We start from the raw sequence: 16,607 nt of genomic DNA on the forward strand, positions 1-16,607 counted from the left end.
ACTTTTAGCGACCCCATGGACTGCAGCCCCCCAGGCCCCTCTGTCCATGGGATTTTCCAGGCAAGAGTACTGGAGTGGGGTGCCATTGCCTTCTCCGACAGGTTTGCTAAGTGCTTTAAAATAATGGATTTGGGTAAACTTGGCCCATTTACCTTCGATCACTGCATTCTATAAGGGGATGCATCATGGGCAGTTATCATCGAAACCCACCAAAAAAACTTACTTTTTAAAAATCAGCGATTCACCTTGGCAATTCCTGTCTCCTGAGCACGCACGCATGAGATGGACTATAAATAATTTAAGGAACTATAAGGCAATTCAAAAGTCAGAGTAGTCTTCTGCCTAAGTGAATGAGTGAGTGAAGTTGCTCAGTCGTGTCCGACTCTTTGCGATCCCATGGACTGTAGCCTACCAGGCTCCTCTGTCCATGGAATTTTCCAGGCAAAAATACTGGAGTGGGTTGCCATTTCCTTCTCCAGGGGATCTTCCCGACCCAGGAATTGAACCCAGGTCTCCAGCATTGCAGGCAGATGCTTTACCATCTGAGCCACCTGGGAAGGCCTCTCTTCTGCCTAAGAGTCTGCAGCTATCCTGACCTCTTGGTCACACTCCCCCCCCCACCCAGGGGCACCCAGCTTACACCTGAGCTGTCTCGGGGTCCTGCTCAGCCTGTCCTGTGGAAGGGGGCAAACCAAAATACAATAAGAAGTGAAAACTGATGAGACTGAAAGGCACATGAAAGGAACCAACTTTCTGGAAGAGATCTGGAGTAAAATGGTGACGATTAACATTTTAATAACTGAAAAAGTGCTCCCTTTCCAACCCTCTATTGTCAGCAGCCTGTCCACTGGAGTAAGATACCTTTCCAGGCTTCAAAGGGGGAGTGGGGAGGGACTGAAGGGTGTCGCTGGCTAGGGACACCAAGTCTGGGGGACTGCTGGCGTGACCTGGCTTGGCGCCACAAGGAAGAGGGCACCTGGCTCCCATGTCTGTGGCCCCCACCTGCACAAGTCCTGCCCCCCCAGGAAAGCCTGAAACCAAGAGGAGGAGGTCCCTCCCTACCCCCTGCGAAGCTACCCCAAGGCCAGAAGGCAGATAGAGTGCTTTGTGTCCTCATCTTCCACCTTCCGTCTCTCGTTTTAATCCAGTCATCTCTCATTTTAATAGATGAACAGGAACAAACAGGACTCTTCCCTAGACACGTGGTAAGTCCCGGCGATGAACAGCACCCAAATTGCTGGCCTTCGTGTGTACACTGTCCCAGGCTGTCCAGTCGCTCAGTCATGTCCAACTCTGCAACCCCATGGACTGCAGCACATCAGGCTTCCATGTCCGTCACCATCTCCCGGAGCTCGCTCAAACTCATGTCCACCGAGTCAGTGATGCCACCCAACCATCTCGTCCTCTGTCATGCCCTTCTCCTCCTGCCCACTTGTTAAAGGCAAACTCATTCGAAAATAAGTTTTTAAAGTGATGAAAAAGCCACACTAAGTTTCCCTTCTTTGTTCCTTGCGGAAAGCAAGCCCAGATGGTTCTGTGAAAGCTCACAGTATGACATCAGCCAATTCTCCACCTAGAAACCTCAAAACAGGAGGAGGGGTGGGTGCTATTATAGGAAATAACTTCTAAGAGCCCTGATGGCTTTAAATATTCAATTATTCACTGTATGGTAAGACAAAAAGGGTTTTAAATCAATTTTTCTAATTCTTTCAACTACTAAAATGAAAGCCCAGGCAAAAATAGGCCCCAGACTCAGAAGAGGATGTCCACCCAGCTGGTCTGTATGAAGATGTGTATGTGTGTTACTGGTGTGTGTTTGAAATTAGCATCCCGTTTAGGAACCAGAAACCACCAATTCCTTGGAGGCTTCCCCCATGCCCTGGTCTGACGGTGCCCACCTCCTGTCTCCAGACATACCACTATGCCGGCTCTCAGGATAACCATTCCCTAGCTTTTCTTTGGAGAAAGCAATGGCAACCCACTCCAGTACTCTTGCCTGGGAAATCCTATGGACAGAGGAGCCTGGTAGGCTACAGTCCATGGGGTTGCGAAGAGTCTGACACGACTGAGCGACTTCACTTTCACTTTTCACTTTCATGCATTGGAGAAGGAAATGGCAACCCACTCCAGTGTTCTTGCCTGGAGAATCCCAGGGACTGGAGCCTGGTGGGCTGCCGTCTATGGGGTCACACAGAGTCGGACATGACTGACATGACTTAGCAGCAGCAGCTTTTCTTTAGTTTCGCCGTTTCTGAATCTACTGCTGCGTGACGTATCGCTCTGTTGGCCTGTCTCTGGGCTTCATGGGAATGCAATCATACTACACGCATTCTCTGCAACTTGATCCAGTCTGGATGGTTCGTCTGTGTCCATGTGCTCGCTGAGCTCTGTTTAATGCTCCACTCTGTGACTCGGGTTCATGGAACTTGCCCTGTCTTCCCATTTTGCTCTTATAAATGATGCTGCCTGAACAGCCATTTCCACGTGTCTCCCAGAACACACTTCCAGAGCATCTCTGGGCCGAGGGGCAGGCTAGGGGAGGAACTGCTGGGGTGAGAGGTTACACGGTGATGCCAAACGTGTTCCCAAATGGCTGGACTGTACACCCTCACTGAAGCGGGCACTGTCAGATGAGCCTGCGTGTTTTTGTTAAACAGACAACCGTTTGGTACCTTTCTCCAAAATGACTTGAACTAGGAAACAAAAACAAGCGTGCTACTGGACAAGAGATTGGCCTGAAATTATTTTTAGGTTCCGATCTCTCTGGGCTAACAGAACAGTAGTCCAGGGTTTCACATTTTGTCCGGAAAGTTTGAGCCCGCAAGAACAGGATATTCCAGATGTTTCCTTTTCTATTTCTATCTCAACCGAATTCCCCTCATAGTTCCTCCTATTTAAGATTCCTTAAGAGGATTTGCCAAAAAGGAACTGCTGTGGAGACCTGCACACGAACTCGGTCTCTAACTGCCTGACGGCCAGGGTGTTCCAACACTCAGTCAGCAAGGCTGCCGTTGCTGGATTTCAGGAGTGGAGCTTCTCAAAGAAACAGGGCTATAGGGTGGTCTTAGGGTCTCAGGGGTTCCCAAAAAAGCCTATTTAATACATGAGAGTCCAATCATGCCACTGGTGTGGGCTGGAGCAGAAATGGGGGATGGCAGGGGGAGAAGGCCAGAAGCAGTCCACCACGCCTCCCCCAGGGAGGATGCGCCAGGAAGAGGCACAAAGGGGCCCCCGCCTTCCTGGCCTCCCCCGCCTGCTGTCCTGGGCATTCTGCTGGACTGCAAGGCCCAGACCCGCCCACCAGACCTCGGTCACAGCGAGCAGTCCTCAAAGGTTTGGTGGCAAGACCCCTTTACATCAGTAAAAACCACAGAGAGGGGTGGAAGGGAGGCTCAAGAGACAAGAGACACACACACCCCCCCCAACACACACACACCTCCAAACACACACACACGCATGCATGCATGAGCTTCCCTGTAGCTCAGACGGTAAAGAAATCTGCCTGTAACGCAGGAGACCCAGGTTTGATCCTTTGGAGAAGGAAATGACAACCAACTTCAGTATTCTTGCCTGGAGAATCCCATGGACAAAGGAGCCTGGCAGCTACTGTCTGGGGTTGCAAAGAGTCGGACACAACTGAGCGATTAACACTGCAACACTACTACACACACACACACACTGATGCCTGATGTTTGTCTTTGTTCGGCAGAAACCAACACAACACTGTAAAGCAATTATCCTTCCAATTCAGAAAAAGCACTGAGGATCCGAAAAAGCTTTGGTTTACGTAGTTTCTGCTTGCCATCAAGTCCAGCCCCATAATATCTAGGTATCTAATATGGATACTCATATTAAAACCTAAAACCAAGAATATTTTTAAAGATAATACATCTATTACTTATTAAATAAGGAAGACTTTCCACCTGAAAATCTGTACTTCCAAAATATACAAAAAAAAGAAGGCTGGCGTTGTTCTACACTTTAGAGGCTGACTTTAACGTCTGGCTTGGTAGACTATCTCACAACTGACTGTCTTTAATCTGTTGTGATGTTACTTGCCAGGCAGACCCTGGGAGACCTCACTATATGCTTTGGAAAGAATGAGTTAGGAACAGCTCAGACTTTGCTATGCAAACAGCTTTACCTCACAGATCTCCTGACAAGTTCCTGGGAGCCTGGAAGTGTACTAGGAGACCCGCTGCCCTAAAGCAATGTTCTTCAAAGGCTTTTGCTCAAGAATTCCATCACCAAAGAACTTTACTACCTTTCCCCAGTTATAAATGTGTTGTTGTACCAGTAATCTCTTTGATGTTGTTCAGTTGCCCAGTCGTGTCCAGCTCTTTGCGACCCCAGGGACTGCAGCACGTCGCCCCCTCTCTGTCCTTCACAATCTCCTGGAGTTTGCCCGCATCAGTGATGCCACCCAATGATCTCATCCTCCGATGCCCTCTTCTCTTTCTGCCACAATCATTCCCAGCCTCAGGGACTTTTCCAATGAGTCGTCTGTTCGCATCAGATGACCAAAATACAGAAGCTTCAGCTTCAGCATCAGTCCTTCCAGTGAATATTCAGGGTTGATCTCCCTTAAGACTGACTGGTTTGATCTCCTTGTTGTCCAAGGGACTTTCAGGAGTCTTCTCTAGCACCACAGTTTGAAGGCATCAATTCTTTGGCGTTCTGCTTTCTTTATGGTCCAGCTCTCACAACCGAACATGACCATGAGGAAAACCATAGTCTTGACTACACGGACCTTTGTTGGCAGAGTAATGTCTCTGGTTTTCAACACACTAAATTTGTTGTTACCATATATAAGTAGTCTCTTATATACCCCCAAATAGATATTTGAAAATAATAAGCTATTAATAAATATCTTTCCAAAGCTTTTGCTCTTTTCTTCCACACTCAGGGGTGCTCAATGCACACCCTCCCTAAGGTGAACACAGAACAGAGCTCCCATCTCCCCTGGAATCAGCACTTCCTTTCCTTCAGCCAAGTTCCTCTTAACTACGGCTGGACAAGCAGTGGACTGACCGGGATAACCCGCACCACTAACCAAACAGCTTGCTGATGCGGAGGGTGCGTCCTTGAGCAAACACATCAACAGGCGACTTGGAACTTTGGGCCAGGCTCCCCCAGTGGGCATAAATGGTGATGGTGTGTATGGCCAAGTCCAGGAGCCCTGACTGTGCAGGCCAGTCCTGCCAGGAGTCTGCCCAGGGTATGGCCACCCTCCACGGCACCTCCTCCCTCCCTACAAGCTTGGCATAAGCAGGAATGGCTGCATACCCCGTCCCCATGCTCCCCTGGCAGGGCTGCAGGAGCCACAGACCAAAGAAAATCCCATGCAGGGTTTGTATGCAGGTTTTGGTCTAAGGGGAGTACTCCAGGCCTGGAAAGGTCAGTCTTAAAGGAACGTTCAAGAGATGGCTTGATCACTGCCTGGGCTCTTGGGTCATCTTTGATCCCTGCTATCGGAGCTGGCAACAGAGAGCACGGGTGCCCCTTGGAACAGGCCCCCACATTGAGAAGAGATGTGGCTCCCTCAGTGACGCAGGTGGGGCCACCTGACCGAGTGAGGTCAGCTCGCCTGCTGCTCCAGCACCCTGTGCTGGCCAGGCTCCCAGCGGGGGCAGAGCGGCACGCATGTTTTATGTCAAAGAGGGGAAGGCAGACCTGAGGGATGGAAGTCAGGCCGGAGGGCAAGGAAGGGCAGGAGGCAGAACCAGCGGGAGTGAAGAGCAACCAGATCTATCCACAGACGAGCTGGGAGAGCCCCAGCCCACTGAGCCTTGCACAAAAGACGCTTCCTTTTTTAATGAGACGAAATCCGGAACGAGACACTACTGAGTATACAGTGAGAAGGTGACCTTTCCCTCTTGTAAATAAGTGCAAACAAAGCCAAACTGGTAATTTTGTTTCAGTGTCTTATTCTACAGGATCTGATTCAGGCTGAAGACATGCAGCTTAGGGAGAACATCTTTTAAAGGCTAGCCCCTTGGGAAGTATGTGCTTCTTAGGCTTTATTTACTGTCATCCTACCGGCTGATGACCCCCTGTACATGAAACCATCTACCAGGTGGACAGACAGGGACAAGGGGCTGCCAGCCACCGGGACACCTGAGCTACCATGGCTGGTGTCTCCCCACCGTGGTCTCAAATCCTCGACCTCGGCTCACCCTTTCACCTGGGAATCACCTGGTGTTTCGCCAAGAAGAGCACGGTTTTAAGATACAAGGTTGCTCTGCTTCCCTTTTACACCTGAACGCCTTCACTGCTAACGGCCCTCCCTTCTGATTTTAGAGAAGAAAGGAAAATGGTCTTTTCTGGAATCATCACTCCCTGATCCCAGGGCTTCTATCGGCACCCACTTTGTCCACAGATTAGGCCATCCCCACCCCTCTGCAGATGGACTCCAGGCCACCCCCCGGAATCCGCTGCAGTCCCCACCTCCCAGGGACACTGCGGGGATTTGGTGAGGCGGAGCGTGGAAAGCAGCAAAAGCTGCCTGCAGCAGTGCTCTTCAAAGATCAGCTCAGTAAATAAAGAGGCAGGATACCCCTGCTCATGGCTCCCCACAACTGAGCCTGCACCGCCAGGGGAGGAAAGCAAGCCAGGCTGTTGCAGCAAAAGGCATGTGTGCCAGGCGGGCTGGCTGGCAGGCGCTCCTCTCCAGCTCCATGTACTCAGGCTGCAGATTCTCCAGACCAGGCACCTGCAGACTCGAGGATTAAGGGGCTCTGTTACTTTGCGAGCAGCCCAGAAATGCTGATCAAAACGAGTGCTGATGCAGCTTCCACAGTAAGGTTCCCAGAGGCGTGGGGCTCTCCCAAACCAAGGAAATCTTATAATCCCTTAAGAATTTCAGGTTGTTGTTGTCGCTAAGCTGGGTCTGATTCTCTGCGACCCCACGGACTGCAGCACTCCAGGCTCCCCTGTCCTCCACTGACTCTCAGAGTTTGCTCAAATTCATGTGCACTGAGTCAGTGATACTATCCAAGCATCTCATTCTCTGTTGCCCCCTTCTCTTCCCACCAACAATCTTGCCCAGCATGAGAGTCTCTTCCAATATTTCAGGTGGCTGCACCCACCCGCCAAAATCACCTCACCCAGAACGCCAGTTCTGAAGGAGCAAAGCTGTCTTGGTGTCACTAAGCCAGGGACTCATAACAACAGGGAAGAGAACCCCCGGGGAGGCACGGGAAGAAGGAAGGCTCCAAATCTCATCCTTTCTTTCGGGGCAGAAAAATAAGCAGGGATGAAATGCAACATGGCCCCTCTTCTCCCTCTCCACCCCCCGCCTCTCCTGCCCTCAGCTACAGTCTTCCCCTGTAAACGTGCGTTTCAGAAGCTCTTGGCAGAACCTAACAAGCCAGGGCAGGAAAAGCGCTTAACCCCGGGCTGAACAAACAAGAGCGCAGTCCATGGCCGCAGTCAAGGCCCTCCATCAACAGGACAGAGTGACGGCCGCGGAGGAAGGACCGCGGAGAGGCAGCACACGTGGGAGGACGCGTTCAGCCGGAAAGGCTGCGCCTCCGTAGGGGCGGCTGCCCGGGGTACCGCCTTCCTGTTCTCCCCAGGCTCCGGTGCGCTGCGGGAAAGCAGTGTGAGGCGGGGCAGCTTTGAGCACTGCACCCCCCTAATAAATAGGCTAGTGGTTGCTCATGGCAACGGAGTCCCCTCCCCCAAGTTTAAATGTGTGCACACACTGCCCGCATGGCTTTCTACAACATGCCTGCCTGGGTCATTTTTCTGCAAGAAAAAAAGTCACCCAGGTGACCCAGGAGTGCGAGGGCACACGCGTGTGTACGCAGGTGAAGACCCGCCTTGGCAAGAGGAATGCCGTTTGCTTCCAAAGGCGGCGGGTCGGGCAGCGCAGAGGTACCCGCGTGAAGACAGTGACGGCATGCACGCTGGCCACGTGGCCGGCGCTGAAAAAGATTACATCATCCCCTTTGTGCAGAGGAGAGCTGCGTGAGCAGCGCGCAGAGCTGGGCTGGCGGAGGCTGCAGCTCTGGGGGCCGAACCTCCCTCCTTTCTCCTTTGCGTCAAAAATAAAACATGCCCCCACGATGATAAGATCGAGCAGCTGGTTCACCAACAAATTGATATTCATCCTTTCCCTGTGCTTTCTCGAGCGCACTTCTTTTTTAACAGGGTAGTTCTGAAAACTGGAAAAGGGGAAAAATAAAATTTTTTTTTAATGTACTAGTTAAGAAATCGGCAGAATTTTCGTTATTTCCGATCGCCTTCAGCTCTCCATCCCCGACGATGTGGTGTGTTTGCAGATTTATACCTGGTTTCCACGTCCTCCCCACCATCAGATGGAGCTGCTCTGGGTCCTCCAAAAGGGCCCCCAGGTGGGTTGTCACCCGGTCCAAAATGGCTCTGCTCAGTTTAAAACAATTCTATTGAACGGGCAGGCCCAGAATGACGTTATTACCAAGAACCCTGCTCCAAAACGTGTCCTGTGAGCAAACGCACTTGCCCTTTAAGATCGCACTAACCTCACCCTCTGGTCCCAGTGACAAAGTATCTGTGCTGAGGGGTCTGTCTGGCGGCTTGACCTCGACACATGCAAATTAAACTTATATGAAGGGACAAAGGAAGCCTGATCCATGGGACACATGCCCCTCAGTAACTCCCTCCTCTAAAGCCCAGAAAGTTCAGCTGTTTTTGAAGCCCAAGTAATGAGGGGGTGCCTGCCTCACCCCCTCCCTTTGTAAACTGATCTTGGCCCAGAGTGATGGGTGCAGGAAACAAGAAGGCCCTAGCCAGCGTCTGACCGTGTCATGAGCTTCAGAGTTAACAGCATCTCTCACCCAGTGTTTAGGAAGGCTCTAGAACTCCGACATCAATAAATCACAAATACCGTCCGACCTCTCCGCTTCCAATCTGCTTTACCAGCAAGGCTACTGTACACATTTTCATGGCTTTCATCAACAGGGAAGCCAGGCGTCTGCTTCTGAGAAACAACACACAGGTCAAGCCACCCTGTCTATTCCCCACCTGAGAGCGCTGTGTCTTGGCTCACCGGTGTTGAGGGCAGTGCCCCATCTGTGCCAGGAACCCAGAATTTTCAGGGGGCTCAGAACAGTGGGAGACAGCACACTCAGGGGGCGGAGGTTCAGGGAGGACCTAGGGCTCCTGTCTCACCCACCCCCACAGCACATCAGGGGGTCCAAGGACACAGCCTGGAGCCCTGGCTCCAACAAGCTCCCTGTGTATTCAATCCACCCACTTACATACAATTAACCATCAAAGTAATGAATGGTTCAAATCAATGCTTTTCACTTTCCCAATCCACTCAATATCGCTTTGAAGTGGCAGTCAGCGCTGCTAACACGCATTCAACACTCTTCAACGGCAGCTGCCTTAACAAAAGGGGTTGTTGCTGTTAAGTCGCTGAGTCGTGCCCAGCTCTTTTGCGACCCCGTGGACTGTAGCCTGCCAGGCTCCTCTGTCCATGGGATTTCCCAGCAAGAATACTACAAAAGGGCATGATACAAGATTTCAGCTACATAAGCCTAAGGATGACCATTCTCTGTCTTTCTAATTAAAAGAGGTATATAACACATGCATGACTCCTTCTGGTGTGTTATCAACTAACCCCATGATTTTCTGATACACTTAAATTTCCCACACTCAAAAGTCAAAACCAAGCAAGGCAAAAAGGCAGCAAGCTGTCTCTTTTTTACTAAGATGTCTAAGTCCACAGAGTCTAACTCCTGAACTCTGCTCTCTCAGCATGGACTGTGAAATCTTGAAACAAAATCAAGACGCATTTTAATTTCTACAACAAAAATTCTTACACTACAAATCTACACTGCATATGTGAGTACTATGAGAAACCGACCACAAAATTCTGTGCATTTTCCAAAACAAGGTTCAAATGATTATGAATTTCTTCAGTGTGACTTCAATTTGAGTTAAACTATAAGAACGAATTCCTTAAAAGACGTTTTTTTCACCCTAATAGGATTCCTGAGTTAACAAAACTGTTCATGTAAAGTTGTGTATCACGACAGCTGTAAATAAACTGTACACTATTGCATTTTTCCGTAATTCAGACTGAGCTTCCCTAGAATTCTGAGGTTTGTACCCATACATAAAACAAGGAATTATGGCAGCAAAGTGCAACTCCCCAGCTGTGACAGTGCCAGGGCACTCGCTCTGGTGCTGTGCGGACCTGGCTCAGGCTGCAGCCAGGGCAGAGGGAGAACGCCCGCGCACTCGCATGCCAGTCCCATCTCGGCGGCGTTTCCTGGCATAGCGCCCCTGCTCCGCAGGCTGAGGTGAGGGAAGGAGAGAGGGCTGCAGACGCTGAGGCTGACTCCTTCCACTTTGGGTGGACACACATCCTGCTGGTGTGGGCAGAGGGACCAAGGAGAGGTCAGGAGGCCAGCCGGCCAGCCCAGGAACAGAGCGGGAGGCTCAGCAGGGGTGATGGACGGGGCTGCACCTCCAGGGCGGATTCTGGAGGGGAGCTGGAAAAGGTCACTGGAGTCTGCCTCACCAGCACTTAGGAGCATGCTGCGGAGGCTGGGGGCTACAATAGATGGTCACCCTTTTCCTCCCCTGTCCCCAGCCGCCACATGAAGGGGAGGGGAGAGGATGGGTGAGTGGAGGGGGCGCTGGAGAAAGAAGAGCTGCAAGAAGAAACCAACAGCTTTAAGAATCCACCTGCCGATGCAAGAGATGCAGTTTGATCACTGGGTCAGGAAGATCCCCTGCAGAAGGAAACACAACCCACTCCAGTATTCTCGCCTGGGAAATCTCAAGGACAGAGGAGCCTGGGGGACTACAGTCCATGGAGTTAGAGAGTTGGACATGACTTACTCAACAACAACGCCTCCCTTTGGCTGCTCTGCAGAAATGGTTGGGGGAGGGGGCAGGACGGGGTTGAACTGGGGAACACACAAGGCTTTGGAGTTGGATGAAAAGATATGTTGGGTTAGGATGGTCTAGGCCCTTAACCCCCAGAGCATCTCCATCCTAAGAGCCAGAAGAGAAATGATGGCTTTGGACCCACCTGAGAAGCCAGCCAGAGGTGGAGGCAAGTGAGGCGAACCCAGCCCATCCCTGTTAGTCCCTTCCCAGGTCCCCACAGCTCAGTCAAGGCAGCAATGAGATTCTACGGACAGACTTGTTATTTTAAAATACTGACAAAGAAATCAAGCTCGTGTACTTCCCAGTCCTGAATGATATTAAACTGGAGAATTTCCACCTACTTTAACATCTACTAAATCAAGTTTTAAACTTCAGAGAGATATGACATAGCTTTAGTATTGTTGATCCTGTGATTAACATTTTATTTTCTATTATAAAAAGGCATTCTGTTTATTTTGAGCTTTCACCCTCTGATTTACACTGTTGCAAGGGCTACAATGAAACAGTGTTTACAACTGCTTATCAGATAAGAGAGACTTTTGAAGGTGGGAGGGAAAGAAAAATTTACAAGGTATTTAAACACACCAAGGATAATGACTGCTTTTCTCATTACATTATTAACTACAAGTTACATTCCAGAAGGATCAAGCAGTGTTCACATTCCATTCTTCTGCAGCTTCAATCTTCTTCTGTGTGGAATAGACACCAAATATATTCACTTAAGGGCTTCCCTGGCGGCTCAGATGGTAAAGAATCCGCCTGCAGTGCAGGAGACCTGGGTTCGATCCTTGGGTTGGGAAGATCCCTGGAGGAGGGCCTGGCAACCCACTCCAGTATTCTCGCCTGGAGAATCCCAGGGACAGAGGAGCCTGGCGGGCTACAGTCCATGAGGCCGCAAAGAGTGGGACATGACTAAGCAACTGCGCACAGCACAGCGCATATTTACTTAGAAGAGCTGATGCCACAGCCTGTATCATTTAATGAGAATGGGGGTCATCTGGCACAGTGGGCTTTAAGAGGTCTAACCCGTGACTGGCGAAACCACAGGCTGGTAGTCATCCTGGATCCTGGAGCACTCAGGCCCCCCAACCCCAACCCCGCCCCCCACACCCTCTGACACTCATCCTCCTCAACGGCCTCGGTGTGTGCACAGGCGGAGACGGCCTTACAATTGGTTCTAGGCGCACAAACAGCCGGCTGCTAAGGCCGTCGGGTCACACCAGGCGGCTCCTCCAGGCCGAGGCATCGCCCATTCATTCCAGCAGGACTGTTCCCAGCTTGGGCCAACACACATCATCGTTACACGATGACACGCGCGGCTCTTAAGAAAACACGGTTTCTGTTAGCAGCTGCCTCAAAAATAATCTAAGCCCTTCTTTTCTTCATTCAGAAGTGGAGGCGGGGGTGTCCCCCACCGAATCAGAAACTTCGTTGTCACAGAGAAAGACTGAACCATTTGAAAACTGTACAGATCCCATCACGCACATGCGGAAAGAATGTTCTAGCTGAAATAGGAAGCATCAGTGAAAGAAGGCTCAGATTTCTGGGGTTTACCAATGTACAAATTATGCCAGTGTTTTCAACAGGTGCAAACGAGCTCTCAAAAAAACCACATTTAAACACCATGGACAAGCGGGTCTAGCACAGGACAGGGTGTGGATGTTAGAAGTTAAGAATGGTGAAAGTTACACAGAAATAGTATCAGAGACACGTTGATAATATCAGAGACACGTTGGACAGACGGTCTCATCACTGACCCAAAAGATGTGCTTTTTCACAAACTTTATGTCAAGTAATAGTTTAGTGTTTGCTACAGGGAGTTTTGTACATGCAGCATTCAATGTTAAAATACTCAACTTCATATTGTCAAGCGAGTAATGCATCTCAGGTTATATGTATGGTAAACGTTACTCATATAGAAATTATATGGAGTTTCTACATTTCTGGTATGTCTGGATAAAATGTCCTCAGTCATAATTCTAGTTAATATCTTAAAGTATTGCCACAGCACCAACCAAGTTTCTCACAAAAATTCTTTCTCTTCAAGAAGATTTACAGAAAGGACTTTTGGATAAATATCAGTTTCTGAACGGACTAAATAACTGAAGGATTCCAATGGTAATCCTACTGACGTCACAAAAGTTAATGGAAGGACTGAATGAGCTGACAAATATGCTTATAATTTTTATGGTTTTGATCTGAAAAATTACTGGTTTGCATCTGTTTTCCAGATGTAAGGAAACCTTCCCTTAAAACTAATTATGACTTAACAGTAATTTGGTAAAATTATACTTTATAAACAAGTTGGAAAAAAAAAAAAAAAAAACAACTCAACTTCAAGCTGACTCCTGTGCACGCCCAGACCTCATACTTCCTGTGCGTCCAGCTCTAAGCACTTAGAAGAGCCGGACCCAGTACTGATGGACGTTACAAGGCAGGCTGATTTCTAGCAGCTGGCCTGAAAGCCTAGTCACTAGTATCAATTCTGTAGGAAAACATGTTCTAGAATATGAATAACCAGTTCAGGAAAGTTGGCCATAAGCTGGCTCTAAGTATTCTGCGTGCTACTGTGAAAACGCAGCATCTCTGAGAGCCTTGAAAGAAAGCATGGATTCCCACATTCTCTCCAATCTCAGAGATGACGCTCGGCCTTTCCTACAGGCACTGCCCCACTTACAATGGACCCATCTGAACCGCTGGCCAGAAATCTTATACACTGCCACCCTGAACACTGTACATTAAAAAGGCCATCAAGTTCCCTGGTGGCTCAGATGGTAAAGCGTCTGCCTACAATGCAGGAGACCTGGGTTCGATCCCTGGCTGGGGAAGATCCCCTGGAGAAGGAAATGGCAACCCACTCCAGTACTCTTGCCTGGAAAATCCCGTGGACGTAGGAGCCTGGTAGGCTACAGTCCATGGGGTAGCAAACAGTCGGACATGACTGAGCGACGTCACTTTCACTTTTCTTCAGGATGCATTCCCCAAATGAGCAACTTTTCAAAAGCAAAAATCATCATCGTCATGAAAAACAGGTTATATATTTTACGGCGTTAGGATCTATTTACATGAAAGAAACATCAGGCCCTGTGTTAAAGTGCTCTGTCCAGAGGCCTCAAAATTTTTGCATGATGTTGTTAGTTTAACTAATGGACCTGAAGCATAAAACGCTAAAGTCAGCTCCCCTCTGACAGGCAGTGACTGAGCCGTGCAGCCGAGCAGGCCCCATGCAGGACCTGAGCCACTCTTTCCTACGAGCCATGCTCTGCCGCTGTGGTCCTGCAGCATACGGTGGTGATGGAATACTAGCTAGCTCGTGGAGCAGCAAATGGAAGTTCAGACAAGGCCTCTTCTTTTTTTTTTTTTTTTTTTTTAAGAAATATCTTCTATTTGAGGAATTCGGAGGCTCTAGGCTACTAGCAGGCCTAAACTGAAAACTAATCATACAAGACAAAAACTAATAAAGAACGTACACCATTAAGGGGGAAAAACCTCCCAGCACACAAAAGTCAATATGGTCTTTTAATGCCCCTAATTATTTTCATGACATACGTTTTCCTAATAAATGTATAAGAAAAGCAAATGCTGGGGTGGGGGGGGGGGGCGCGGGGAGCGGGGCGGGAAGGCATCTGGCTTAGAGCCACCTGCTGAATATTTTTTTAAACCTAGATACTACAATTCATTATAAAAGACTGTGTTGTCATTAGCATCTCTAGCTGAAGTAAAATCATTTTCTAATTCAAGAGATTCTCATAATGAAAGTGTCCATTATGGTAGGTACATGGAAACTAATCAGCACCACCAACATAAAGGAAAACCATCCACAGACTCTGGAAGCTGAGCACAACTTAATGGGGGTGGAGGGAAGTTTACTAGGATTGAGGAATATAGCCTCGAATCCAACCTAATTTCTTTTGGTTGGGGGCGGGCAGCGCAGTGCTTGCAAGATCTTAGTTCCCTGATCAGGAATTGAACTTGGGCCCCTGGCAGTGAAAGCCCAGAGTCTTGACCTCTGGACCCAGCACGGAAGCCCCAAAGTTAAACTTAAAAAAATAATAACTCTTTTTTTTCCTAAGATGTGGGCTGAACCTTGAGGAATGAGGGTAAATGTGAATGAAGAGGCAAGGAGAATGGGGGCCAGGGCAGGAACAGGGGTGCCAACACCCCAAACACTGCAGGGAATGGAGAAACCTGAGAGTGAGAGCCACAGCAGGGGTCAGAGTGCCCACTCTTTTCACTCAGCAACCCCCACCCATTCTCCTCCCCACCCCACGTCCTGGACTTGACCGTGTGGCCGAGGGAGAGGACCTGCCCGGCTTGTCACCGCGTGTCTGTTCTGCAAGCCCCCTGAGCTGGGACTCATGGGCAGGGTGACGCAAGGCCCACCTGTAACTCACCTTTCCGAGTGGACAGCGAGTTCACAGGGGGTGGGCTGTGTTTCTCATGACTGGTTTCCTCTCCCACAAGGCAGAGGATGGTGGGAGCCTAAGTGTTTGCTGAACGGCAATCAAGGAATAGATAAAAAGGTCCCACATGCTATGAGGGCTTCCTCCTACTATTCATCTGTGTGAAAGAGTGGTTACGGAAGCAGAAGCTCCTCTCTGCCCGGCAGACAACACTTTCTTTTCTTCTTCTGAAGTTTCCCCAAAGGGAAAACCGTATCAATTTTAATCATATTTACAAGCATAAAGATTGATCAGACTTCAGATTTACATCAGATTGGTCTCCTATGTGTTCCTTGTTAACCCACAATCTAACAAAGACACACGGTTTGAGAGAGGAGAGAGATTTAGTGTTTTATTATATATATAGATATATTCTCATTGTTACGGACATATTAATGTAATGGAGAAAAGAACTTTCCATCAGTCAGCTGAAAACATCAAAACATCAAAGAGAACAATACTGTGGTTAAGAACATCATTTGGAGTCCAAGCCTGGCTTTGTCACTTAGGAACTGTGTGGCTTTGGATAAGTCACTTAACTCCTCTGATCTTCAGTAACCACATCTGTAAAAGAGTACATCGCCCCCTGCAGTGCAGTAATGTGGATCAGAGTTAATACAAGGCAAGAGTTCAAGCCAATGCCTGGCACATGCTAAGCACCATAAGGGCTTTGGTTGGTTAGTGTTATTATTATTACGAAGGATGTTGGGATAAAATAGTCTACTTTTAATTATGCAATTTAATATTTTAATAAAAATTATAGCACTCAATATACTGCACTGCTACAAAAAATATTCCCAGCTTGCATGGAATATAATTTGTCCCACACTTGGCATCAAGAGGCTTCACTACTAATATGACTAGCACATCCTAATGTGTTAAAGTGGAAGCAAATAAAATTATAGCGTGTCTGGGCCAAGGGAAGAAATAACCTAAAATGATCAAATACATGTTTAACTGTTACTGCTTTGCCTTCTTCAAGTCGTGTTATTTAAAATGAAGAAATAGAATGCAAAGAATGCTTTAAAAAAATCAGTTTTAGAATTGAAAAGTTTCCTATGTCCAACAATATAAAAACCAACCTATGGAGAAGGAAATGGCAACCCACTCCAGTATTCTTGCCTGGAGAATCCCATGGACAGAGAAGCCTGGTGGGCTACAGTCCATAGAGTCACAAAAAGTTGGGTGCAACTGAGCACACACGCACATGATGTATAATATATAATTTGTACTGCTGTGTAAAGCAAACAAAGATCTTTCTCAAAATATTGCATCTTC

General features: G+C 48.6%; 1 protein-coding gene and 1 non-coding gene across 9 annotated transcripts in view; one reads left to right on the forward strand and one right to left on the reverse strand.

Moving 5' to 3' along the window:
- Positions 1 to 16,607, reverse strand: part of TRIO (trio Rho guanine nucleotide exchange factor) — a 362,508-nt gene that overhangs the window by 249,708 nt on the left and 96,193 nt on the right. The window lies entirely within an intron of this gene.
- TRNAC-ACA lies at positions 13,644 to 13,715 on the forward strand. Its single transcript has one exon. It is a non-coding gene; the product is annotated as a tRNA-Cys (tRNA).

Source organism: Bubalus bubalis, chromosome 19 (assembly GCF_019923935.1).
Source record: "Bubalus bubalis isolate 160015118507 breed Murrah chromosome 19, NDDB_SH_1, whole genome shotgun sequence".
NCBI lineage: Eukaryota > Metazoa > Chordata > Mammalia > Artiodactyla > Bovidae > Bubalus > Bubalus bubalis.